General features: G+C 43.5%; 1 protein-coding gene across 2 annotated transcripts in view; it reads left to right on the top strand.

Moving 5' to 3' along the window:
• The window catches only part of ENO1 (enolase 1), a 100,889-nt gene that overhangs the window by 45,764 nt on the left and 29,098 nt on the right, over positions 1 to 26,027 (top strand). The window lies entirely within an intron of this gene.

The raw sequence follows: 26,027 nt of genomic DNA, 5'->3' as shown, positions 1-26,027 counted from the left end.
CCAGTTTTAATACCTGGTCGGATATATAACAAAGGAGCCATTGTACGGTCAGATGAGTGGTCAGATGAGGTTGGAGTACAGTGAAGTCCATACCTGGACCTAGATACTGTACCCTTGCTTAGAATTTGTGAAAACGTAAAGATTCCCACCGCCTTTGACATATGGTCAAAAGCCAGGTTACTGTCTACATGCATTCCTAAATAACTAACCACTGGGTCTATTCTTGGGTGTATTATCAATGCGGTAACTTCTAGTGGTGGCAGCCTTTCCAAAGGATGCTGTTGTGCATCTCTGACTCCAGTACCAAATATCAGGCCACCTTGAGAGGTGTATTGTCTTTGGGGATACGACTGCCTAGTTTGTGGTTTTCTGCAGACTTGGTTGGCCAGTCCCTTAATGTTGGCCTCTCCTTTTTGGCTTCTAATTTGAAGTAGAGGTCCTACCACTGAGCCCTGAGGAACTCTGGTTGTGATTAGTCTCCTATGGAGGTAGCTTCCCTTATTCTAACTTTAGATAGCTAGCTGACTTGCAGGATTTATTTGCTGATGTGGGTTTATGCTCAACTGGAGTGCTCACAAAGCTAGAGTGAGGTATTGTCAAATGCTTTGGCCAGGTTGTGCTAGACTTGTGACTGTTCACCAGCTTGAAGAGGCATGACCTGTGCTTTAAAAAAAAAAAAAAAAAAAACTGGGTTGGATCCAGTGTCTGTAGGTTTCTATCATTTCCATGTTTCTATGTATATGAACTTGGAGTTTTGTTACCTGGGTCCATAAATGACCTGCCCTGTGCAGAGGGATAACCGTTGCAGTACTTCATTCGCTTGGCATGAAACCTGTCTTGCAGCTATGGTTGCTAGAAGTCACTGGTAAGGGGTGATAAGGCCAATCAATGCAGTGTTTTGGCCTATAAGTGCATTGAGTGCCTCTTCATTAGTAGTAATTGGAGTTGATTGTGCAAATGTCCTAAGGGGGTGATTGGGGGGGGGGGGTTTAAACTGGAGCCAGATTTGTCAACCAGTAGATTTGCCATGTCCTCCAGCTTCAGTTGTCTCGACACTTTGCATAGTCTGCCTTTGGGCTTGTGGGTATAGCTGAAAGCCTTATGGTCCTTTGCCCAAGATGTTTCACCTCATTTGGCACTGAACTTGAGGTACTTGGATTGAGGGAGCTTCTCCTTGCTGGGTGTAGCCCCCTACATTTGGCAGTTTTGTTGCCCAGCCTATTAAAGTTGGGACTTCACCAGGGTGGGTTAAGGTTGTCCTTTGCTCTTTTTGGGAAGGTGAAGCACTCCCTAGCTGTTTATCTTTGTGGGTAGCAGTGTTCCTCAGGGTTTGGTTGCAAATGGAAAGTTAACCCAGGATTAAAATTCCAGGGTTAGCTGATGTCCCAGGGTTCCTTTTATTTTAACAGGTGGCTTTATGGTCTGATCTGACCAGACCATTGAGGACATTACTCTGGGGTGCAATGTTCCCCATGTTTTAGGTCTGAGGAAAATGTTGGCACTGCTAGTGGCTGTATGGACCAGCTGGTCAGGAATGGTAAGTCCAGGAATCTCTGGACCTGCATGTGGGTTATTGTAGGATTCCTAGTTTATAGTGGGGTAGTTTTAGTATTGGCTTGAATGGTGTGAGGGTCTCTGGTTAAAGTACATGGTATGGTCTTGGGTCAGAGTGGGATCTATAGCTTGCCAGGATATGGTACAGGGCTTTGCCAATGGTAAGGTGTGATGTGCAGAAGCTTAGCTGCACCTTGGAGGCCAACCTTAAGTATTTTTTGATGTAAATAGACTCCAACTTTTGTCTCTTCCTCTACAGTAGATCTAAATGTGTGGAAATTGGTGTAGCCCTGTGCTTAAAGGGTGCCCACCATAGCTTTAAATCATGTTTCAGTAACTGCACAATTCTGCATTTTTTCAGGGTGAAGAGCTTGGGGGGGGGGGGGGTAAGTTTGCAAATCCTTAAAGGCACAGTCGGGGGTGAAAACATTTTAGTAAATATGTAAAAGCCTAGAGGGGGACAGGTGCAGACCCTCTGGCAAAGCATGATCAGTCAGCCTTATCCTCCCTGGGCAGACCAGTGTATTCAAATGACACCAGAATTTAAGCCAGTTGAAGGTCATGCTGTGGAATCCTCTTTAGAGCACTGACTTGTGCTCTGTGGTAGGCTAATACTGGCCTGGGCTACGTGGAGCTTCGTCAATCCAAGGTAGTTGTCTGGTCATTTACATGTCCTACTGCTACCTGTGGCTGAGTATCTTCAGTGCTTGTTACCTGGTGTTTCCTGGCCCCTGATGGGCAACTGACCATGACTTGGAGTCATAGATTATCATATGGCGAAAGTAATGGATTTTGTAACAGCCTAGTATAGATTATCCTATGCCGAAAGTAATGGATTTTGTAACAGCCTAGTACCAACCTATGAACTTATCAGCCCTAGGGCCTATACAAGCCTAGCCATAACAATTCCCTGGCTATTTCTTCCCACATTATTTACTTTCCTGGACCCCTGTCTAGCAGGGCGACTGATGTGATCCCTGGGGTGAATTTCCTTTCTCCCATCCAATCGTCAAGGTTCCTCTAGGTCCAGAGGCAGTCTGCTTGACATGTATGGGCAATCTATTCCAGAGTCTGGGGAGTCTCTGGGTCAGGAACCTGGTATGCCTTGGAGGGTAAGACACTTTATGATGTGGCTGTAGTTTCTGGGGATTGCATATGTGGCTTCTGAGTATCCATAAAGTGCAGCGTCCGGGAGGCCTTTTGATAGCCTCTGTGTTTGTAGGTCAGTCTCCCACATAATGCAGTGGGTATTGTGCATTACTGGCAATGTCTAGTAGTTTCAGTGCTGGTGAGACTTGCTTTCAGTGACATTGCTACATCTCACTAACTGCTTTAGAATTGGTTAGTTGGTAATAAATGAGGCAATTCCTACATTCTTAAAACACCCTAATCCATCTTGCTTCCTACAGCGGAAGCAAGGAAGGGCACGTGCATGTTTACAAGGGGATAGTACAATGTTACAGTTGAGATTCTATTGTAGACTAAACTTAAGTGCCTAACACTCCTACCAGTTGCTGTATGCTTAACTAAGTAGTAGGGAGGTTTATAAAGCAAAGCATTCAAGATGCCTGTATCTGTACAGGGCCCAGGAAATCATGCTGAGTAATGAGCCCAGTCTCTACATGTATGTAGTGTATAAACATACAGTGGATATAGAATCTTACACATCCCTGTTATAATGAGCACAGTCTCTACATGTATGTAGTGTATATACATACAGTGGATATAGTTTTACACATCCCTGTTAAAATGCCAGGTTTTTGTGATAAGACCACAATAAATCATTTTGAAGCTTTTCCCACCTTTAATGTGACCTATAACCTGTAAAATTGAATTGAAATCTGTTAGGGAGAAAATATATAAAAACACACTTAAAACTAATGCTGTGTGCGTGGTGCACGCACCCTTAAAAACTAATGCAATGTGTGTGCTTGCCTTTTTATTTAATTACAGCATTTGGTGGTCTTGGGTACACCTGCCATCAGACCCTGATTAACCCCAAATAAAGTTCAGCTGTCCTAGTAAGATTTTCCTGACATTTACTCAGTTGCCTGCTACAGCAAAAGCCATTGTTTGCAGAGAGCTTACAAAGCATCAAAGGAATCTCATTGCTGCTAGGTTTCAGTCAGAGGGTACAAAAATTTCACAGCATTGGATATACCATGGAACACAGTGAAGGCAGTCATCAGTGGATAAACTATGACAACAGTGATGTTGCAAAGAACTGGATGTCCCTCCAATTGGGGGGGGGGGGGGGGACTAAAACTGGTCAGGGAGGCTGCCAAGAGACCTACAGCAACACTGAAGTAGCTGCAGGAACTTCTGGGAAAGTACTGATTGTATACTGCATATGACAACAATCTCCCATATTCTCCATATGTCTAGACTATTGGGTAGGCTTGCAAGACAGAAGCCTTTTCTTACAGAAACATCCGGCTTGGCTTACATTTGCAAAACAAGTCTCCCAAAAGCTGTGGGGGAATAATGTGTTGTGGTCTGAGACCAAGGTTGAACTTTTTGGCCCCAATTCCAAAAGTACAACACTTTTCACCAAAAGAACACCATCCCCATGGTGAAGCATGGTGGTGGCAGTATTGTACTTGGGGGGGGGGGGGGTGTTGCTTTTCAGCTGAGGCTTTAGTCGAGGTGGAGGGAATTATGAACCATTCAAATACTAGTTGCTTTTGGCCCAAAACCTTCAGGCATCTGCTAGAAAGCTGAAGATAAAGGGCAGTTTCACCTTTCAATACAATGACCCCAAGTATACATCCAAAAGAATGGCTTCACCAGAAGAAAATTAGTTTTGGAATGGCTCGGCCAGAGCCCAGACCTAAATCCAATAGAAAATCTGTGGGGTTACGCAAAGAAGGCTGTGTACAAGAGATGCTGTCACAATCTGACAGATTTGGAGTGCGTTTGCAAGTGTGTGGGCAAATATTGCCAAGTCAAAGACTGAATGCTGTAATTAAATCAAAAGGTGTTTCAACAAAGTTTAAGTATGCACAAGTTTAGAAACGATTTATTGTAGTTTCATTTTTTTATCCCAGAAACCTGGCATTTTAACAGGGATGTGTAAACTTTTTTATATCCACTGTAGATGTGTATGTAGTGTATAGATTGCATACATAGTGTAAGTCGTGTAGTATATATTGTATGTAATATACACATTGTGTATGCATGTGTGTATTGTGTATGTGTGTAGATGAAAACCACCTTGAGGCAGCAAGAACAGACGTTTTGAGTAGACATCAAGTTTGAGATTGAGTTGCATTTAGCTTTCATTGTTTAAAGAATGAACTGGCCTTGAGCCTTTTGTATTGCACATTGGTGGCTTTAAAGAGCTAGCAGTGAACTCTTCACTGCAGGTGGCATAGTTGTCAATGCAATCTTTGGGGCCTGAGGTTAGCCTAGTCCCCCCTCAGCAAGAGGTTCTCTGGTTCGATTCTCAGCTGGGATGCCTTCTGCAGGTGCTCAGGTTTCCTCCCACAATTCAGACATGCAGTAGGTGGATTGGGCTGTAGGTGAGTGAGCGGTACAGATGAACTGTACCAGGGCTAGCCACCTGGCAGTGTAAGCTTTGGCTTGAGATTCACTAAAGGGACCCCAACCCCATCTGAAAAATGGGGGGGGTTAGGATAGATGGGTGGAATAAGTTACATGGATCACTTATTTCTAAAATGTATTCCAGATTGACTTTAGGTCTTACTGGTGCTAAAGTCATGGTCTTAATGCAAAAAAAATCAATTATCCTCTTCAGCAAGGGTGGTGATATGCAAACTACCACATCAATAGCAATACCCCAAGCACACTGATCTGGTCAGAGGATTACTGCAACATTAACTTCAATCACCATGTCTCTACAGTGGTAAGAAGGGCATTCTATATTGCTCATCTCATAAGTAAAGGTATTGCCTCCAGAAAGAGGTTATAACACCCCTGTTTTTCTTCCTAATTGGGCCAGTGCAGTACATTGCTCCCTTTGGTATGTTCCTTTCCAAACACCTGCAGCAATTGGGCAGACCACAAAGGTTCCGTACGAAGAAAATTTCAGGGTCTAATGTCTTGTGCATGCAGACTAATTGTCACTTCTCTCTGATTGCTCAGAAGTGATCTGTGCTTTGCATGTAGAGCAATCCTGAACCAGATTTAATGGAAATGCTGCACATTCACAAGTCCAATGGCATATAGGTCACTTGCTTAAAGGACCTTGGTGTGTGAAATCAACAACTTGCTAGAGACTCGTCTTGACAGGATGCCTACCTTTGGAACTAATTTCCCTTTCCTTATTGGCCCGATTTACATTTGGATATTTAGATGGGTAGTCACCCCCAGGAGTTCCACTGGTGTCCCTCATGGACGGGGGCAGTAGGTGCTGATTTTAGTGTCTGTTTGAACCACGCCCTCTAACTCTGGTTGAACTTGGTTAGGCTTGTAAGGGCCCTGGGGCCATTGGCCTAGTAACTGCTATGATTAATCTGGTTAAACTCTATGGCCTTCAGGTTCTGGCTTTAACTTGTTTCGTTTTTCAAGCTTGCCATTTTGTTTCATCATAATGGGGAGACAGATTCAGTGCACCAGAATCTGGAGAAATGCACCATGACTTGACCAGGATATGTTGTATCCTTGAATAGCAACTACTTCAAAACCAGTTATTTACAGCTGGATTACCAAGATTTTATGGCATGTATCCCAAGTAAGATGATCAGCCCTCTATTTTTCCCAGTCTGATCAGTCCCTGTTCTGCAGGGCCATGATCACATTAGTTTTGCACGGTCTTTTCAAAACTCCAGGTTAGCAGCAGAAATGTGAGGTGTGGTTAGGAATTGTTCCAACAGTTCCTAGTGAGTCTTAAATGTATAATGGATGCTAAGCCCTGTAAGTGGAATGTTCTCACTATACTGGAATACACTGCTCTGGAACAAAGTTCAGTAACTGAACAGGATCCGAATTGGAAATCCCTCATTCTGACTTTCCAGGCATCTAGCTTTTTATTTGAAAGGGTTGGAACTGGTTACTTCAGAATGGAGTCAGCTAAAGACCAAATCGAAACATTTGAGGGAGAGGCAATGGGCAGTGTCTTATCAAAACTTGTGCCAGTCTTTTACTTTGTCTCTAGGTCAGTGATAAGAGTACTGCATAGTACCTGGGCCGCCTTGTTACCTAGATTACCATTATGCTCACATCTCCAAAATAGAGTACCTTCAATTTATTCATACCTACATGAGCTCGGTTCAGTTTGTGCTTAGTTCACCTTCTGCCCCTTTTGATTGCCCTGTCCTTGTCCCCCTTCTAATCCAGTGTCTTTCTATTTAAATAGCTTGGTGTAGTCCACTTTATGGGATTTTTCTTTTGCTAGCTTTCCTTGGTCACTTTAATTTCTAAAACATTATTGGTATAAACTGAGAAATTGGAAAATTGAGCAAGTATGGGACCGTTTGTCCAAAACGGCATGCGGTTGTAGTTGGATACAAGAGATTAATTTGGTGGCTATAAACTTAAAGTAGTATAATGATTCATTGATTCATGTGCAAAGAGTCTGCTTAGGTTAAGTTGAAGTCTCCTAGGATTCAGAAGCACTGATTTCTACAGTTGAGTCCTTATGAAGTTTTGAGGTAGAGGTGGGGGTGGGGCCTAGAGTTTTATAACTCCATGTAACAAACTAAATGGCAGAGCCAAAAATGCTGCATGTTTTATTGGCAAGACAGTTTGATTACAATGAGGGTGAAGGCTTATAAATGTACATACCTGTTGTATGGGAGTTTGGAACCCTTTTTAGAACGGAGAATGAGTCACGGAAAATGCATAAACAAAGCAGCTGGGGTATATGTAAAAAAATGTTAATCGGTAAGCACTTCCCAGAGTGCAAAGTTCACTTCAGACTAGAAAGCACTTTCACGAGTGCGAAGCTCACTTCAGACCAAATCTTAATTACAAAGACTACTTTAAATTAAAAAATCCTGCAACCAACTGCAATCTGTCAAACAACTTAAAGGTGCTTCCCATATAATGGTATGAAACATGCCACACAAACTTGATCTGTAGGGTCTGTATAACCTGATCCCTGTCTAGATTTGCTGTACTCCATCCACAGCTTCCTCATCTGGCTTTCTCCCATTGCTGCTTTTATGGCCACCCCAGAAAGGAATTTGACACCTGATTTGTTTTATACTTTGAACACTAGGTTAGCAGGCCCCTTTCAGGGAGACCCAAAGTGTTATTTACAGTGGATATAACATGTACACACCCCTGTCAAAATGCCAGGCTTTTGTGATGCAAAAAGAGACCAATATTTCAACTCTTCCCCCCTTTAATGTGACCTATAACCTGTACAATTCAAACCTGTTGAGGCTAAAATATATAACAAAGTAAAATATGGTTGCATAAGTGTGCACACCCTTAAAACGAATATTACAGCATTCAGTCTTAGATACACACTTGCAATCAAGACTCCGAGTTCAGCTGTCCTAGTAGGATTTTTCTTACACTTACTCTGTTGCCTGCTACAGGAAAAGCCATGGTTTACAGAGAGCTTACAAAGCATTAAAGGGATCTCCTTGTTGAAAGGTATTGGTCAGGAGAAGGTTACAAAAATTTCCACGGCATTGATATACCATCTAACAGATGGTCATCAAAAAGTGGAGAAAATGTGGGGGACAGCAGTGACCTTGCAAAACTGGGTGTCCCACCAAAATCTATGAAAAGACCAGATTAAAACTGGTCAGGGAGGCTGCCAAGAGACCTACAGCAACCCTAAAGGAGCTGCAGGAATAACATCCAGGCCTGGCTAGAATTTGTAAAATGTTGCATAGTTGTCTAGGCATGTGGGAAAATGTGTTATGGTTTGAGACCAAGGTTGAAATTTTTCACCACCGTTCCAAAAGGTAAGTTTGACGCAAAAATTCTTTGCATCACCAAAAGAATTCCATCCCCAGGGTGAAGCACTGTGGTGACAGTATCCTGCTTTGGGGTTGCTATTCTTCAGCTGGAACTTTGACTTTAGTCAAGGTGGGAGTTGTGAACAGTTCCAAATACCAGTCGCACTTGGCCCAAAACCTTCAGGCGTCTGCTAGAAAGCTGGAGTATTTCACCTTTCAGCACAATGACCCCAAGCATACATCCAAATAACCAAAAGAAAGGGTTCACCAGAAGAAAATTAAGGATGTTCTTCGTCTCCCATTGCTGCAGTCCTTACATATGGGGTAGTCCGCTGTCCACAATCGGCCCGAATACCAAAGGGCTAGAACTGGCGTCTGTCATCGGCACCCGAGACTGACGTCCGTACGTGTCAGTACAAATGTGCATGACCGACGCCATATCCTCATTCTTTCTTGCCGCGTGGTCCTAAGCAGAAGCAGCATTTGCAAGTGCCGTTTGGCGTTCTGGAATTGTCGGTTTTCGAGTTTCAGACCGGAGACCAAGTTGGGCTAAGTACCCCGTTGGGGACACTTGTCTTTTTCTTGCCTCAGTATTGATGGATGTCAGAAAGTTAATAACTGTATTTCTTGTGGGAAACAGATTCCTCATAGGGATTACCATTCACTCTGTATTCCTTGTTTAGGGCCTGAGCACGACGTTTGTTGGGTGTCGCTTTTGTGCTACTTTTAACAAGCGTACTATTAAACGTCGGTTGGACTGTGCTAGGCTTGTGTTTGGTAAACGTAATTACAACATGCCGTCGGATTCTCCGCCTGGTTCTAAAACGCAAAGGGAAGCCTTTGCGGTCCAAACAGGATGAGTCGTCCACTCCGGACGCCGGTTCTGTAAAACCACCGACTACTTCAGCAGCTCCTTCTGAAAGTTTACCTGAGTCTCAAGGGGAGCCTTTGTTACTACAGGAAGTGGCTTCTCCTGTGTTAGGCCAGGCTGAGGGTGCTTCTCAGATGTCGGTGGTTCCCTCCCCTCATAGGGTAGTTAGGCCTCCTCCTTCTCAAAGCAAAAGCCATTCTAAGTCTAAGTCTGCCCCTGCTGGTGCTAGTCCCCAGGGTCCAGCTCCTAGGAAGCACATGTTAAAGATGGCTGAAGATTTGATTACTTTAATTAGGGGTTCTATGCCCCCCTGAACCCCCCCTGAGAAGAGGCCCAGGGTAAAGACAGAGTTGGAGGGTTTGGTTCAGTCTTCCAATGAGTCAGATTCCTCTGTGGAAGAACTTCAGGATTTCCCTCCCTATTCTGATTCTGAGGCTGAGGACATTACTCCCTCTGCGTCCCCTCCAGAAGATTTTTCTTTCCCTGAGACTTTGCATTCCATGAGGGAACATTTCAAATGGGAAGGCCAGGATTATTCGGATTCTCGTAAAAGGCTAAGAGAATTCTTGTTTTTGCCTCAGCATAGGCCCTTGGCTATTCCCCCTGTACTGGATGTTGTTCAGGATGTATTTTCTGAGGCTACCCTTAACCCAGATTCTCTGCCTCCTGCCCCGGTTAAACCAGATAGATACTACAGGGTTCCGGAAGCTCACAAGTACTTATAAGAGTCCTAGGGCTGATCCAGAAACTATTACTCAAGGCCCCAAAGGTGTTAGGGCTTCTGTGGTTAAGAATCCAGTTCCTCTGGACAAGGATGCTAGGGCCCTGGATAGGTGGGGTAAAAAACTGTATACCTCTTCTACTTTGGCTATGAGAGCTTTAAATTGTCAGTTTCATATGCTTGGGTATCAAAATTATTTGCTGGGCCAATTGAAATGTAAAGTAGATGCTTTAGCTGAAGGTATTGAATGTAAGGAGCTTCAGGATTTAGTGCATGCTTCAGACCAAGTTGGTAAGCATTCTTTGCAGTGTGGTTTTGATGCTTTACAGGCTTCTTCCAGGGTGGCTGCTACTAGTTCAGTTGTTCGCAGGCATGCTTGGCTTAAAGATCAGACCTTGTCAGAGCATGTTAAGGCTCTAATTATGGATGCTCCTCTGCAATCTGATGTTCTTTTTGGCCCTCCTGTGGAATCAGTTTTGAAAAAAATGGAGGAAAAAGCTAAGTCTATGCAGACAGTTAAGGACTTTTTACAGGTTCAGCCCCCTAAGTTCAGTAGGAATTGGCCTGCTAAGAGATGGTCTTCCCCTCTTCAGATTATCAATCTAGGGGCAGGTCGAGGCGAGGTAGGGCTTCCTCTGAGCCCTGTTACTTCTAGGACTTTGAGTTCTTCTACCCCTTCTGCTGAGGAGGGCAGGGGTCAGTCCTTTCGGAAACAGACCCAATGACCTGTGTCTTCAGCTGCCGGACTCTGCCTTGCTGGCAGCTCCTCTAGGAGGAAAACTGGGACTTTTCAAAAGGAATTGGCATTTGGTTACCCAAGACAAATGGGTATTGGACATAATAAATAGAGGCTAAAAATTTTATTTTCACACATTCTCTCCTTTCAAAGGTATGCCGGATGTGCCTCATCAGCAAAGGCTGGAAGCACAGGCACAAATTTCTTCTCTGCTTCAGTTGGGAGCAATACAGGAAGTACCTTCTGCAGAAAGAGGCACAGGGTTTTATTCCCGTCTTTTCTTAGTGCCAAAGAAAGGAAATACTTGGAGACCAATTCTGGATTTGTCCATTCTAAACACTTTTCTGGAAATTCCAAAATTCAAGATGTTAACACTGCAACAGCTGTTACCTATGCTGGGCAAAGATCACTGGATGGTGACTCTGTATCTCAGAGGCCTATCTTCACATTCCTATCTGGCCCAGTTGCAGGAAATTCCTGGGAATTTGCATTATCAGTTCTCTGCATTGCCTTTTGGCTTGTCTACTGCGCCCAGGGTATTCACAAAAGTCCTGGCTCCAGTAATAGCTTTTCTCAGACTAAAAGGAATTAAAATTTATCCTTATCTGGACGACTGTTTGATTCTGGCTCAAGGCAAGCACGAACTTCTTCAACATCTGCAGTATGTAATGACAGTTTTTAAGATGCCTAGGGTATTCTGTGAACGAAATAAAGTCCAGTCTAGTACCCTCACAAGAGATCAGTTTTCTGGGTGTAAGACTGAATACAGCTGCTCAGATGGCATTTCTTACCCCGGACAAACAAAGAAATCTTCACCTATACTTCAACAGCTATCAGTAATGTCCAGGCTGACTGCAAGGACAGTCCTTCAAGCCTTGGGGTTCATGGCATCTTGCATTCTAGTACTTCCCAATGCCAAACTGCATATGAGGAAGCTACAATGGTATCTCAAAAGTGTTTGGACTCAACACAGCCACGATTTGGACACTGTCATTCGGATTCTACCTTGCATTCAGAAAGAATTTGTGTGGTGGGCTCAGGAATGTCACTTAAACAAGGGACTCTCTGTGACCCAACCAGAGGCAAGTCGGATATTAACGACAGACGCCTCTGAGTCGGCTTGGGGAGCTCATTTCAAAGGAAAATGGATTCAAGACCTTTGGCCCCCAGAGCTACTTCACTTGCATATCAACATGAAAGAGATGCTGGCAGTTCAATTTGCTTTGGAAGCATTCAAGGGCCTACTTCAACCAGGACTGGTATTGATTCGAACAGACAACACAACTGTCATGTGGTACATCAACAAGCAGGGGGGGGGGGGACGACTCATTCTTACCCTCTTTGCAGACAAGCAATGCTGTTATGGGAAACTGCTTTAAATCTGCACATCACTCTTCGAGCACAGTTTCTGCCAGGAGCACAAAATTCTTTAGCAGATGTTCTGAGCAGACAGATTGTGGATCCTCACGAATGGAAGTTGGACCCTCAGGTATTTCTTCAGTTGACCATGGCTTGGAACTCCAGACATGGAAATTCAGAGAAGCGAACAAATCTAACTGCCACTGTTTTGCACAAGGCTGTTTCATCCAAAAGCCTGGAAAATAGATGCACTATCCTTCAGTTGGAGCAACCTTCACGTGTATGCTTTTCCTCCTTTGCCTCTTACAAAGGTACTGTTGAAAGTCAGGAGGGACAAACCTTGCATGATCCTTATAGCACCGGATTGGCCTCGTCAGCATTGGTACCCTCTGAGGAGCTTAATTCATGGGACACCTTGGCCATTACCACAGATTCCTCACTTATTGTCTCAGGAAAACAATCATTTTCTCAATGTCAGGGTGCAATCCCTACACCTGACAGCCTGGCGCATTCTGTTTTAAAGGAGGGCCTTCAGCTCCCTCAAGTTTTGGATGTTATTTTGGAAGCCAGGCGACCTAGTACTCAAAAGGTTTATGCTGATAAATGGAAGAGATTTTTTCTTTGGAGTTCAGCTAAAGGCTTTGATGTCAAATTGCCTAATGAGTTGTACATTGCAATATTTGACTGTTTTATTGGACAAGGGTTTGTCCTTTTCTGTAAAAGTGCATGCTGCAGCTATTTCTGCTCACTATGATTGTGACCCTCCTTTGTTTTCACATCCATTGGTTAAACAGTTTCTTAGAGGGGCAAAGAATATAAGACCCCCACGAAGAGCTCCTACTCCTGCCTGGGATCTTAATTTTGTTTTGGAAAAGCTGACTCTGCCTCCTTTTGAACCTGCAGCTACAGCTGAATTGAAGTTGTTGTCTTGGAAGACTGCTTTTTTGTTGGCTGTTACTTCTGCTAGAAGGGTATCTGAATTACAGGCCCTCATGGCAGTGGAACCTTTTCTGATTTTTCATGGCAGTGGAACCTTTTCTGATTTTTCACAAGGACAGAGTTTCCGTACGTACTAATCCTACTTTTATGCCTAAAGTGATTTCTAATGTGGCATTGAACCAATCTATACATTTGCCTACTTTTTATGCTAACCCCCAAAATAAAGGGGAAAAAGTTTTGCATTCTTTGGATGTACATAAGCAGTTAAGGTATTTGAGCAGAACCAAAGAGTTCAGAAGATCTCAACAATTATTTGTTTCTTTTGCTTTGACTTCACAAGGGAAAGCTATCTCGAAACAAACTATTTCCAAGTGGATTGGCCATTGTATTGCTTTTTGTTACTCTCATCATGGGAAAGGATGTTCCAGTTGGGATCAGGCCTCATTCTACTAGGGCTACGGCCACCTCTACTGCTTTTTTTGAGAGGGGTAGCTACTAAAGACATTCTAGAGGCAGCTACTTGGAGTTCTGTACATACCTTTACAAAGCATTATCATTTACCTCTTTATTCTAGGTCTAGGGCTGGGTTTGCCACTGTAATCTTACAGGGCATGTTAGCAGCTCCTAATGCTATTTAGTTAGCCAGCCTCCCTTTTTTCTGTTGCTCTGGGATTCTACCCATATGTAAGGACTGCAGCAATGGAAGACTAAGAACATGGTACAGTTTTGTACCTACCATAAATGTAGATGTTCGAGGATCTCCATTGCTGCAGTCCAATTTTCCCTCCCTCCTTCCCCCTGTTTTTAGGTTGGGTTTTGGGTGGTGTTTTTTGCATTCTGGCGTCTGAGGCAAAGACTGAGGATATGGCGTCGGTCATGCGCATTTGTACTGACACGTACTGACGTCAGTCTCGGGTGCTGATGACCAACGCCAGTTCTAGCCCTTTGTATTCGGGCCGATTGTGGACAGCGGACTACCCCATATGTAAGGACTGCAGCAATGGAGATCCTCTAACATCTACATTTATGGTAGGTACAAAACTGTACTTTTTGGAATGGCCCAGCCAGAGCCCAGACCTAAATCCAGTAGAAAATCTGTGGGGTGACCTGAAGAGGACTGTGCACAAGATGCTCACAATCTGACAGATTTGGAGCGCTTTTGCAAGGAAGAGTGGGCAAATATATTGCTATGTCAAAATGTGCCATTCTGATAAACTCCTACCCAAGAAGACTGACTAATATAAATCAAAAGGTGCTTCAACAAAGCAATAGTTTAAGGGTGTGCACACTTGTGCGACCAGATAATTGTAAGTTTTAATTTTTCCCCTAGCAGATTTGTTTTCAGTTGAATTGTACAGGTTATAGGTCCCATTAAATAATTTCAAAAACATTTCCTACCTTTATTCTGGCCCTTCCCCAGGGTGGACATGGTGGTGCAGTGGTTAGCGTTGCCGCCTCACAGCAAGAGGTTCTCCGGTTCGATTCTTGGCTGGGGTGCCTTCTGTGCGGAGTCTGCATGTCCTCCCTGTGGTCACGTGGGTTTCCTCCGGGTGTCTGGTTTCCTCCCACATCCCAAGATGTGCTGTAGGTGGATTGGACACTCTAAATTGGCCCTAGGCATGAGTGTGTGCCTTCTGTGGAAGGTTGGGTGCCGGGCTTGCAACTCAACACCATATAACTCCACTGCCAATCATGAGCGGACGGGTGATCCACTGTGGCGACCCCTAACCGGGAAAAGCCAAAAGAAGATTGTGGCCCCCCTCAGAAAACCTGGCATTACAGCAGGCTTAAATTTGGCGAGGGCATCAGGTTTCCAGCTGTAGGTGTCATGGGATAGTTTACTTCACCTGAGCTAGCACCAGCTCAAGTAGAAGGGACTTCAGTTTTGTCATCTTATTGAAGGATGGAAGGATGGCACACTACCAAAGTACATTATTTGAGCCGCTACTCCACTGTTCTCGCTTTTCCTCATCCATTGAGGGCTTTGCTTTGATGTACCACAGTTATTTTTTGCTGGTTTGGGCATGTTTATTCCCCTGCTGTTTTTAGCAAGGTATGTTTTACTTTGTGCTATTGAGTAGAAGTGAAAACGAACTGAATTTTAAGTGGGTAAAATTGTGAAAGTAACAAGCAACCTGTTCTGACACCACCCATTAATGCAAATCTTCAATAGCTGTGGGCAAAAAGTGTAACCATGAAATCAGTCCATGGGTATCCTGACAGTATCGTTTGAGTTAGAATACGTAAATGTCCATGTACGGGCATACTAAATTGTGATCATGGCCTACAGCCGCTTTGTGCAGATAGGAACGGAACTCTGTACTGTATTTTCCCTCTTGAGTAGACTGACCTTAGGGTGTGCATTACTTTGACAAGCCATCTGCAGGAACAGCTGATGGCTAACTTTAGCTGTGGAATGCAGTGCTGTAAACAAGCTGGTTTGGAGAGCTCTTGACATAAGATGCTGATGAAGCTGTTTAGCAAGTGAGCTTCAGCACATTTGCATCTTGCTAGACATCAGTCCACCATATTTTAGATGGTGCCCGTGGGCAAGTATGTCCTCTGGCTAAGATGGGCTACCTTTTGCTGGCTTGTATTTACAGCTGTACTTCAGTGAGCTACATCCATCCCTGGAGTAGCATCGGCTACAAGAAAATGTGTGCAACTTTAAACAGATTCATTGTGCTGTTTATATCTGCATTATACAGCCAGGCATGCATGCTGTGGCCAACTAAGCTGCTTTACAGCTGTAGCTTGTGCTTTGCTTTGAATTCTGGTTCATTTACCAAGATCTGCCTGATGTAGTAAATGCCTGCAAGTGCTTGGTTTCCCTGTGGTGCTTTATTGATGTCTGCATGAGTTTGATATCTGCAACATTTTTTTTGCTGCAAAACATTGTTTGCTAAACATTACTTTAATATCCTTTGGGGTAGAGCAGGATTGTAATGGCTGGAAACTGGAGACGTGGCTTCCTCATGTGATACATGGTTGGAGAATTTTCTGCTGTTATAATGGTAAGCATGCTGATTATAGAATTTTCTGGGTACTGACTTGCAGCAGCACAAGATGATGTAATACTGCCATTTTGTATTTGATTCTGGAAGAATTTAAAACCCCGACATCCACACACACACACACACCCCCAGTAAGGAAACCTCTATAAACTTCTCAAAGGCCAGCTTCATGCTACTGTCAGAAGTTACAAACTTCATGACACCCATGCAGACTGGAACTGGAAGTTTTTGAGTCCTACACTAAGGCACTGTACAAGCACATCCACTCACATGAATTGTGCTATCCCAGATAGAACCAAGATGCTCTCTTCCAAAAAAGGAAGCCGATCTGGTGGTCCCTGCCATAAACAGACTTTACAACAAAAGGAAAAAACTGTTGGAGAATCCTCCCAGGATGCAAAACTCCCTTCAGTAAGAAGCTGAGATCCCTCCTAATCCTCCAAAGTTAATTATGAAAATAAAATTGCCAAAGTTTCCAAAGACCACCACAAGGCATTTTATAACTGTCAAGTCTAAATGGCACTGCTCAGATCTGCTCCTGAGCTACAACAGAATGGCATTAAATATATTGATCCCAAGGATATTGCCAATATCCTGGCAGATTCAGTGCCAACTTTACCCCCTCTCAACCCCTAAATGGCCCATCTCAATACTGGAAGATTACCACACTGGTAAAAAACTCACTCCAAAGCTAAGAATACAGCATCCATGGTACCAGATGATATCCTGGGCTGTGTACTAAATGAACTGGCACCTCACCCAAGTGCCAGGTTTGTTTAATCATACCCTCACATCAGGCTTTGTGCCCACTGAGTGGCACACAGTGGGGATCCACCTTGGATCCTGGGAACTACTGCCCCATCAGTCTGACAAGCCTGATCTGCAAGGCTATGGAACTTATAAAGACATTGGCCCTTCACGAACCCAAACAGGGTGGGGTCCAGTGTTTCAAGGTTGCCAATCTTGTCTCCTGAACCTTTACTTCGATTCAGTCTCCAGAGCAGTGGACAAGGGTATGGCAGTCCACAGCCTATCTGGACCTCGCCAAGGCCTTTGACACCATCCCCCAATCTGGAATCCTAGATAAACTTACTAATCCCTAAGTTACTCAATGGGTTGCCAACTGGCTTACTGACAGAACCCACACTGTAAAAGTAGCCGACTCCAAATCCAGCTCCAGACAAGTGGAGTACCTCAGTTCAGTCCTGGGACCTCTTGTTTGGCATCTACTTCCCTGACGTACAGGCCAACACTAAGGGACTCTGGCTAACAGTTTGCAGATGACTGCGAACTGGGGCCCATAGAGTCCCCAAATTATGTGGATACTCTACAAAATGGCCTTAGAGAAACAGATGCTTGGTGCCAGAGCCATGGGCTAAAGCTCAATGCCAAGAAATGGATAGTTATCCCCTTTGGGGAAAAAACATGTACCCGTGAATTCATAGGTGGCAGTACACAACACCAAAAGTGTGAGACTTTGGGACAGGTTGACAGTGGTCTCTCCTTCAATAACCACATTGGCACACCTCCTCACTAAGGGCTTTTCATCCAGAAAAAAAGGAGGTAATTGTCCCACTGTACTCATCCCTCATTAGACCAATTATAGAATACAATGCCCCATTTGATATGTACCCAAGACATCTGAAAACTGGAAAGACCACAGAAATACCTCGCAAAGAATCACAGGCCAAAAGCAGATGCTCTATGCTAACTGCCTTAAACTCCAGCTATGTTGCATATAGTCTACTCTGAGGCGATCTCTGCTTAACATACAAGGCCATGGCAAACCCAGATCTGTTGGGACATGCTACACTTAAATCCCAATCCTTCAGAGCCACACACTCCAGGGATCTAAATTTCATCACAATAAACAAAACCTGCTGGAGGGATAGGTTCCTGACCCAGAGACTCCCCAGACACTAGACTGCACATACATGTCAAGCAGAGCGCTTCTTTGGCCCTCTTCAAAAGGAACCTTGATTGGATGGAAGAAAGGAAATTCATCTGGGATCACATAAGTCGCCCTGCTAGACAGGGGTCCAGAGAAGTAAATAGTGTGGGAAGAAATAGCCAGGGAATTGTTATGGCTAGGCTTGTATCAGCCCTAGGGCTGATAATCTAGTACCAACCTATGAATCAAATTGCTGTCAAGTTCATTAAAAATCATAAAACCAAACCTGCAGCTGTAATCATGCCTTGTGCACTTGTAGTGTGAAACTGACGTGCCCACCTTTTAACCACTCCCTTTGTTGCATTCTGGTCATTCACAACTTCAATGTACATGCATACAAATGCACTGAGTACTATTACATTAGTTTGAGTAAGGTAAAAACTCATGCCTTGTGTAAGGCCATAGTAAGTTTTTGGGTGTGGGTAGTGTACAGTTAAAGACTAATTCTGCTTGTTAAATCCAGCACAGCATGCCAGGATAAAGGACCAGCACAGCATGCCAGGATAAAGGTCTACTCCAAGGCGGTCTGTTAATTGCTTGATTCTGTTTGGGAAGGTGTCAGTGGTCCGCATGGGGAAGTGATTGGGATATTGTCTTTGAGGCAGGCACCATGACCACTGGAAAATGTGAGTAATCTACAGTAAGCTTGTGGTGGGTACCATAATGGCTGACTTGAAGTAGCACTACATGTGGTATATGGCCACAGGGCATGTGCAGCTGTTGAGTATTTACTGATCTGAAGTAGTTAACTTCATTTATCTGCAACCTGTGGGGATATCTGATCCGAACCAGCAGGGATATCTGATCCGAACCAGCAACATTTTATCAAGCATCTGCTCCAAGCTTCTCCCCTTACCCATAATCCTTCACATCTACATTGATCTAGTTTGCCGCTTCATGCGCACGCATCGTGGTTGCTATAGCTCCAAGTTGGGTGTAGTAAGTGGAACTTTTGGTGTATATATAGTGAGAGTAGTTTGTGAGCAACCCATCGTTTTAGTCTTTTTGTTTTTAAAAAAAGTTGTGGTTTTGAGGTAGAGTAGGCCTAACCAAACCTTGTGTGCTTTTTGGTTTAGTGTTTGGCTGAGTGTTTATGGCTGGCCAGCCAAAACCAACATTTAAATGCAGAGTGGCCACAAGCTTTGCCTGAGCGCTCCCCACCTTAGTCTGCCTTGTAGTGTGTGTGCAGGGTTCAACCCCAGGGCCTTAAGAGGAATTGGTAGCCAAGGGCCTGCTACAGTTTCTGCTTCAGACAGGACTGCCTCGACATTGGCTCCAGGGGATTCCTTAGCTTCCGGCTGGGAGCTGATCATTTCCATTTCAGAACCCTACTCTTTGGTCTCACCACAGTCCCCATGGTGTTTACCAAGGTTATGGCAGTCGTAGCAGCTCACCTGAGGCTTCAGGGAAGGGTGTTTCCTTGCCTAGACTATTGGTGCCTCACTGCTGCCACCAAGCATCTACTTTGCATGACCAGACACTCCTTCCTGCATCTTGCAGTCAATCTAGGAATTGCCAGCAACACCTCCAAGTCCCGCATGAACACTACACATGCCTTGGAATTCATAGGGGCATGGTTGGACACTACTATTGCAAATTTTTCACTCTGGACAGGGTCCAAAACCTATGGGCCGATGTGCCAGTGATCCTCTGCCCTGGGACAGGGTCCAGAACCTATGGGCCCATGTCAGTGATCCTCTGCCCCAAGATGCTGATGGCGAGCGTTCTGAGCCCTAGGCTCAATGGCCATGGCAATTTCAATTCCATTTGTGCACCTTCACACGAGGGTGCTTCAGTGGACCCTGGCAGTTCAGTGGGGTCTTGGTTAGACTTCCCTGCAAGGATCAACAGAGCCTGCAAGATTTCTCTTTTGGTGGCTCTAATCGCCAGAAATCTTGGCAGGTCGTCCATTCTTAACCCCAGCCTGAGACTGTGACCAAAGATGCCTCCCAGCTGTGGTTGGGGTGGGGGGTACTTTTTGGGAAGGATGGTCCAAGGCACATTGTCCCAGACCAGATTGTCCAGCGTTCTGGAGAGGAGGGCAGTGCTTTTAGCATTGCAAGCCTTTTATGCTGTTCTTCCACCTGGACACTATTGCAGTTCAGTCTGCCATGTCTGTCTTGGACATCAACAAGGAGGGACCAGATCTTGGCCTCTGCCGCAAGGCCATGACTGTGGGAGTGGGCGTTTTTTTTTTTTTTTTTTTTTTCCCACCAGTTTCTGATTGCAGTGCACATCCTGGGACACATTTTGGCAGACTGACTTGAGTCTGGCTATTCTAATGCCATACGAGTGGTCTCAAAACGGTCAGTAGTGGAGATCTTCCTTGCGTGGGGTCACCCTTGCTGTGATCTCTTCGCATCTCCTTCCAACGCAAAGTGCAGAGTTTTTCGCTCTGATCTTCTCACCAGGGGACTCCCCCAGAGACTCACTTTTCCATGCTTGGCCTCCTGGGTTACTGTGCCTATCCCTCACTACCTCTCATTCAGAGCTTTCTTCAGAAAGCTTACAGACTGGGGTGCAAAGTAATCCTCATTGCCCCGTTTTGGCCTCTTAAAGTGAGGTTCCCATTTCCCTGGTCTCTAACTCCTCCACGGATTCTGGATCCCTGCCCAGATCTGATCTCTCATCCCTCTGGCATCAGTCTGCCTGATCTGGGCAGCCTCAAGCTGACTGCTTGGTTGCTCCAGTTCCATTAATCGCTAGGACTCTCATTTTCAGTAAAAGAATATTCTGGCATCCCACAAAGCTTCCACTAGGAAAGTTTATTGCTGCAAATGGAAATGCTTCTCAGAGAAACCTAGATCATTTACAGCCCCAGTTCCTGTAGTGTTGGGAGTTTTATCCTGCATTTCCCAACAAGGGGCTAGTTCCTCTGTAGTGAAAGTACAACTGGCAGCCATGTTTAATTTTCATGTTGGTGTAAATCTGAATGTTATGGCTGACTACAGAATATGTATTTGAGCATTAGCTTGGATTGTTGGAGGTTACTGAACACCTATTTTTGCCTTTACAGTATCTAACAACCATCACGTGTGTTACTGTTCTAGATTAACAGTTATTTGTTTGACCAGCTGTGTCTAACTGCTTTTGTATGAAACGCTCAATTCAGTCGTGCTTCTCCTCACCAGTTCTTACTCTTCTGCATTAATTTTCAACCTAGCTTTCATCTTAAGTTTTAGTCTTACTTTTTCTCTTTTTCAGATTTTAGCCTTGTGCCTGTGATGCAGGCTGTCCACCTTACCCCAACATAAGGCAGAAGGAAATCTTTCAGGAACAGAAGGGCTTGCCCAATAAGAATCCCTACATGTATTTAAGGCTCTGCTCGCCTAGTCTCACAGTATGAGAAGCTACTGCTCCTATAGGTATTAAACTAAACTTTGTGATTGTTAAAGTAGAACCTATTGTAGGGGCCAGCACACCCAAGGACCTACCCCAGGCCTTCACCTACTTTCTCACCTGTTTTCTTCTTTGAACCTCCTATCTTTAGATTGTGACTCCCTTCCTCCACTAGAGGTCAGCAGAACTCTAAGCATGTAAAGTTGCTTCTTACCTGCCAGTCAAACTCCTGTAACCCTTTGGTGCAGCCTTCCTCTGTCTACCCTTGCAAATACCCTTACTGGAAGTAATTACCCCACAGTCGGATAAGCCACCAACCTTTATTTACTGTTTAGTATAACTGAACCACTGGAAAAGATAGGAAAGCGGTAACATCCACAGTGTTTAATATACATACACAAACCCTTATTTGTCTTTACTACTCCTGTCCTTATTTCACTTTGAAATCCAGTTACTTTTTTGAGTTAGAACTGTTACCTTTCCTTCCCCTTTTACATCCTTTAAGCATACCACTCTACTGCCTTTTTTACTACATAACTCTAGAAAATATCCTTACCTTCCCTAAGCTTGTAGAACATAGTTGCACTGTAACTGATTGCCTCCAGCTGTAACCCACTCTGTTTGCCCTGTGGGCTCACTGCTCCCCTACCCTACCCCCAATTTCCACCCACCCCCAGTGCCCATAACCTTATACCTCACTTACCACACCCCCTCCCTCCCACAAATCTTACTCAACAATCAGTTTACTTGTACATCCACACCCATCCTGTTTTTCCATTGCCTCCATAAACCATCTCTCTAGTAACTCACCACACCCTCTCTTCCTTAGCCACTTTCTTTTGTCACCTTCCCCTTTACTCTATTCTTTATTCACCTTGCTTCCTACATTTCTACTCCAAATTTCCTAGAACCTCTTGCGAATAATCTCCAAAAATGACTACTGTAAAATCAAAAATTACTAAAACCCTACCCTTATGCATAATTTAAACTATCCTGACCTATGCTTACGTACTCGCCTCATTTGAAAAACCATACTATAACCACTCTACTCCCATAAACAGACTATTCACAATTCTGTCCCCCCTAAAATTAATATTACCTCAGCTTCCAGCTACCTACTACCTAAATACCATACACTCCCACATTAAATACCATACAGCCACAATAAGGAGAGAAATATCTAACAAACATTATTAATAACCCTACATCAAGACTCTGTAAACCTAGCTTAAAAGATGGTGACATCCACCCCAACCCTGGCCCTACAAATCCACTTACCCTGATAACCCAGCCCAAACTCCCCAACTCTTTGCTAATAGAACATCTAAATATCCGAAGTGTTAATAACAAAGTAACCTGTCTACATGCCCTTCTAGATACCCATAGACCGAGGATGTCAGAGCTAACAAACATGGTCAAAACAAAAGACAATGAAATCATTCCCCAAGGATACAATATACTAAGACTAGACCTCATAAAAGTAAGGGTGGTGGAGTAGCAGTCGGGACTTCAAATCTCCACTTTACCATTTGACCCACCACAAGATAGTACAGCTGAAGTACTGATCACTAAATTTCAAAGGAACCAAAACAAATCTCTCATCTGCACGTACCTTCCACCTGGTAAGAATACTAGCACCATAGCAAATATTCTAAGCTGGGTGTCCTCTACTTACCACCCAAGAAACTATACTTGGTGATTTTTAATACTGATTGGAAAACTGTCAAAGCTGATGATCCCTCCTCCTATATCAACCTTCATGGATTCAGTCAAACTATTGCATCTTCTACCAGAATCAACAAACCAAACAAAAGAGCATCCTAGACTGGATTCTTTTTAAATAGACAAACTTACAATGTAGGAACTCTACCAGATGATAGTGATCATACTTTAACCTATATCCTTTCAGATAAAAATGATATCTGAAATCCCCCTTTTAACATACGTACCAATAAACGCTTCAACCCAACATTCCATAATGAACTAAGTGCTTGTGACTGGAATCCTCTCAACTCTACCACTTCAAGAAGCTGTTGACTAAATTCCAGATTCCTATCTATCCTTGACAGGCATGCACCCAAAAGGACCATTAGAATGAAAGCCAAACCAGCCCCCTGGCTTACCAAAGAAACCAAACAAAAGATCGATCTTGGCTCTTCACTTTGCCCAGGTTTTATTTCTAACAAAAATATTTCTGATCAACTTTTTAAGCAACTGAGAAGTACTACAAAAAAGGAAATATTCAGACAAATATCTACTGTAAAATGCAGCAAAATCACCAAAATAACCCCCAGAAGTTTTGGTGTAGTGTATATAAACTTTCCCCAGGGTACTCTCGTACACCTATCCCATTTCAGGCAGACCCAAACACCCCACACCAAACTGCCAATGCCTTCAATTCCTTTACAGAAACCATACAAACACTAGCAAGCCAACTTACTCCAGACAGCTCAAACCTTGCCACGTCCAGACCTAGAACTCTACCAGTATTCTCTATGCAACCAATATCTACCACTCTAATCTACAAATTCATCCAAAAACTTAAGCCTTGTACCCCTTCTGCTGACCAGTTACCTTCTGAATACCTCCAAAAAGCAGCCAGAGTAATTTCCTATCCTAGATCCATCCTCATAAACAGAGCCATTAAGGAAGGTTACATTTCCAAACATCTGGAAAATCTCCCATATCATTCCCCTTCACAAAGGCGGCAACTCAAATGACTACTCTATCTGCCAATAGCACTCCCCTTAGCAAAAATCATGGAAAAATGCATTCATCAACTTTTAAACCACTTGACACAATAACATAATAGCTAAATGCCAGCATGGTTTTAGGCCATCTCATAGTACCACAACCACTCTGTTATTTACAGATGTTATAAATAGAAAGCTTCATAACCTCTCATCTGCACTCTTTATTGACCTCTCCAAAGCTTTCGACATGGTAAACCATGCACTTCTGATCAACATTCTTAAATCCTTCTCTCGACTCTTTAGCTATTAAATGGTTCAGGTCCTACCTAATCAATAGACAGCAAGCAGTTCTCTGGGCAAATATATCATCCCTTCTACCTGTCACCCTGGGAGTCCCTCAGGGCTCCATTCTAGGCCCACTTCTTTTTTTCTCAACGACCTGCATGTAGCAATCCTAAATGCCACCTGCATTCAATATGCAGATACAACATTAATTTGCTCAGCAAGCTCACCATCTGCACTACATTCCCTGACTCGGAATGTATTCAACACAGTTGAAACATGTTCACGAAACGTAGTCTCCTTAATGCTAAGAAAACCAAGCTCCTTCTCTTTACACCCTCCAATACATCTACCCCAATTGATTTCTGTCATTTCCAATAATCACACAATCGTACACCCTAACTCTACAACCAAACTGTTGGGTATTACTATTGATAACCTTACATTTGATAGTCACAACACCATTAAAAATGTCAACAGGAAAATTGGCTCCTTGTATCAAATCAAAGCTTTCTTAACTCCAACAGTTAAAACCAAAATTGCTCATTCCCATTTAATTTCTACTCTTTATGCCTCTCCCATATACACTAACCTCAAAAATAACCTTGTCAGACTAGAGCATGCCTACATCAGCATCGCCAGATTTGCCACTGGTAATCCCTTTTGAACTCACCACTGTCTAAATCTAAAGCAGCTGGGCTGGCTTGAACTTCAAAACCTTCTGAAAATCTCCCAACTAACCATGGCCCACAAGATATTTTGTCAACCTAATAGCACTCCTATACTATCCAATCTTATAATCCCCTATAAAAACCTAAACTCGCTACACTCTTCTAACAAGCTTCTAGCTAGCATAACCAACAACTTGGCTGGAGATTCCATGTTTTCTAACAGTGGGAGAAGACTGGAACCTCCTTCCCAAGTAACTAACATCACTTTCTTCCTTGCCTCTCTCTAAACAGACTTAAAACCCACTTTAAAACACTGGTTATGTCCATGCAGTAAACCTGACTAACCTTTCCCTCTGCTAATATTATTTCTTCACCCTACCAATTTTATACATTTGTATAATTTCTATGATTAACTGAACTGGTGACCACAATGAAACAATTTGGTAGATTCTATCCTGCTTATTAGTACAATCTAGTACATAACACCGTCACTTTTTTATTAGTGTAAATAATTCATCTCGCCATTCTTTATGATTTCTATACTTGTGTAAACTTTTATATCACTATTTTTATTATTGATTCTCGTATATCTTGTTGAACTACTTTCATTTACCATGTTTAAACTAGGAGTACCATCCTTGTTTTATATTTCAAGTTATGATCTAATTATTAATGCTGGAGCTTTTCTCCCTGGGCCTCTACTGAAAAAGGAAATATACCCAGCTAGACTAGCCCAGTCAACAAATGTAAAATAAAAAAAAATCTGGCCTCTCTGAAAGGCCTTTCTGAAAGGTACTTTTCTTTTGCGTCCCCCAGTTAATTTGGTGGGACTTTACCCTGGTTCTACAGGTGTTGGTGACACCCCATTTGAACCAGCAGCGTCAGATTTGAAATTCCTGTCCTGGAAGAGACTGCTTTTCTAGTGGCAATTACTCTGTTAGAAGGGTTTGAGATCCAAGCTTTGTCTGCTGTGCCCCCTTGCTTGATCTTTCATAAAGACAAGATTTCGATTCTGACCAATT

Source organism: Protopterus annectens, chromosome 2.part1 (assembly GCF_019279795.1).
Source record: "Protopterus annectens isolate FY-2018-M chromosome 2.part1, PAN1.0, whole genome shotgun sequence".
Taxonomy (NCBI): domain Eukaryota; kingdom Metazoa; phylum Chordata; order Ceratodontiformes; family Protopteridae; genus Protopterus; species Protopterus annectens.
This window is presented reverse-complemented; position numbering and strand designations above follow the sequence as displayed.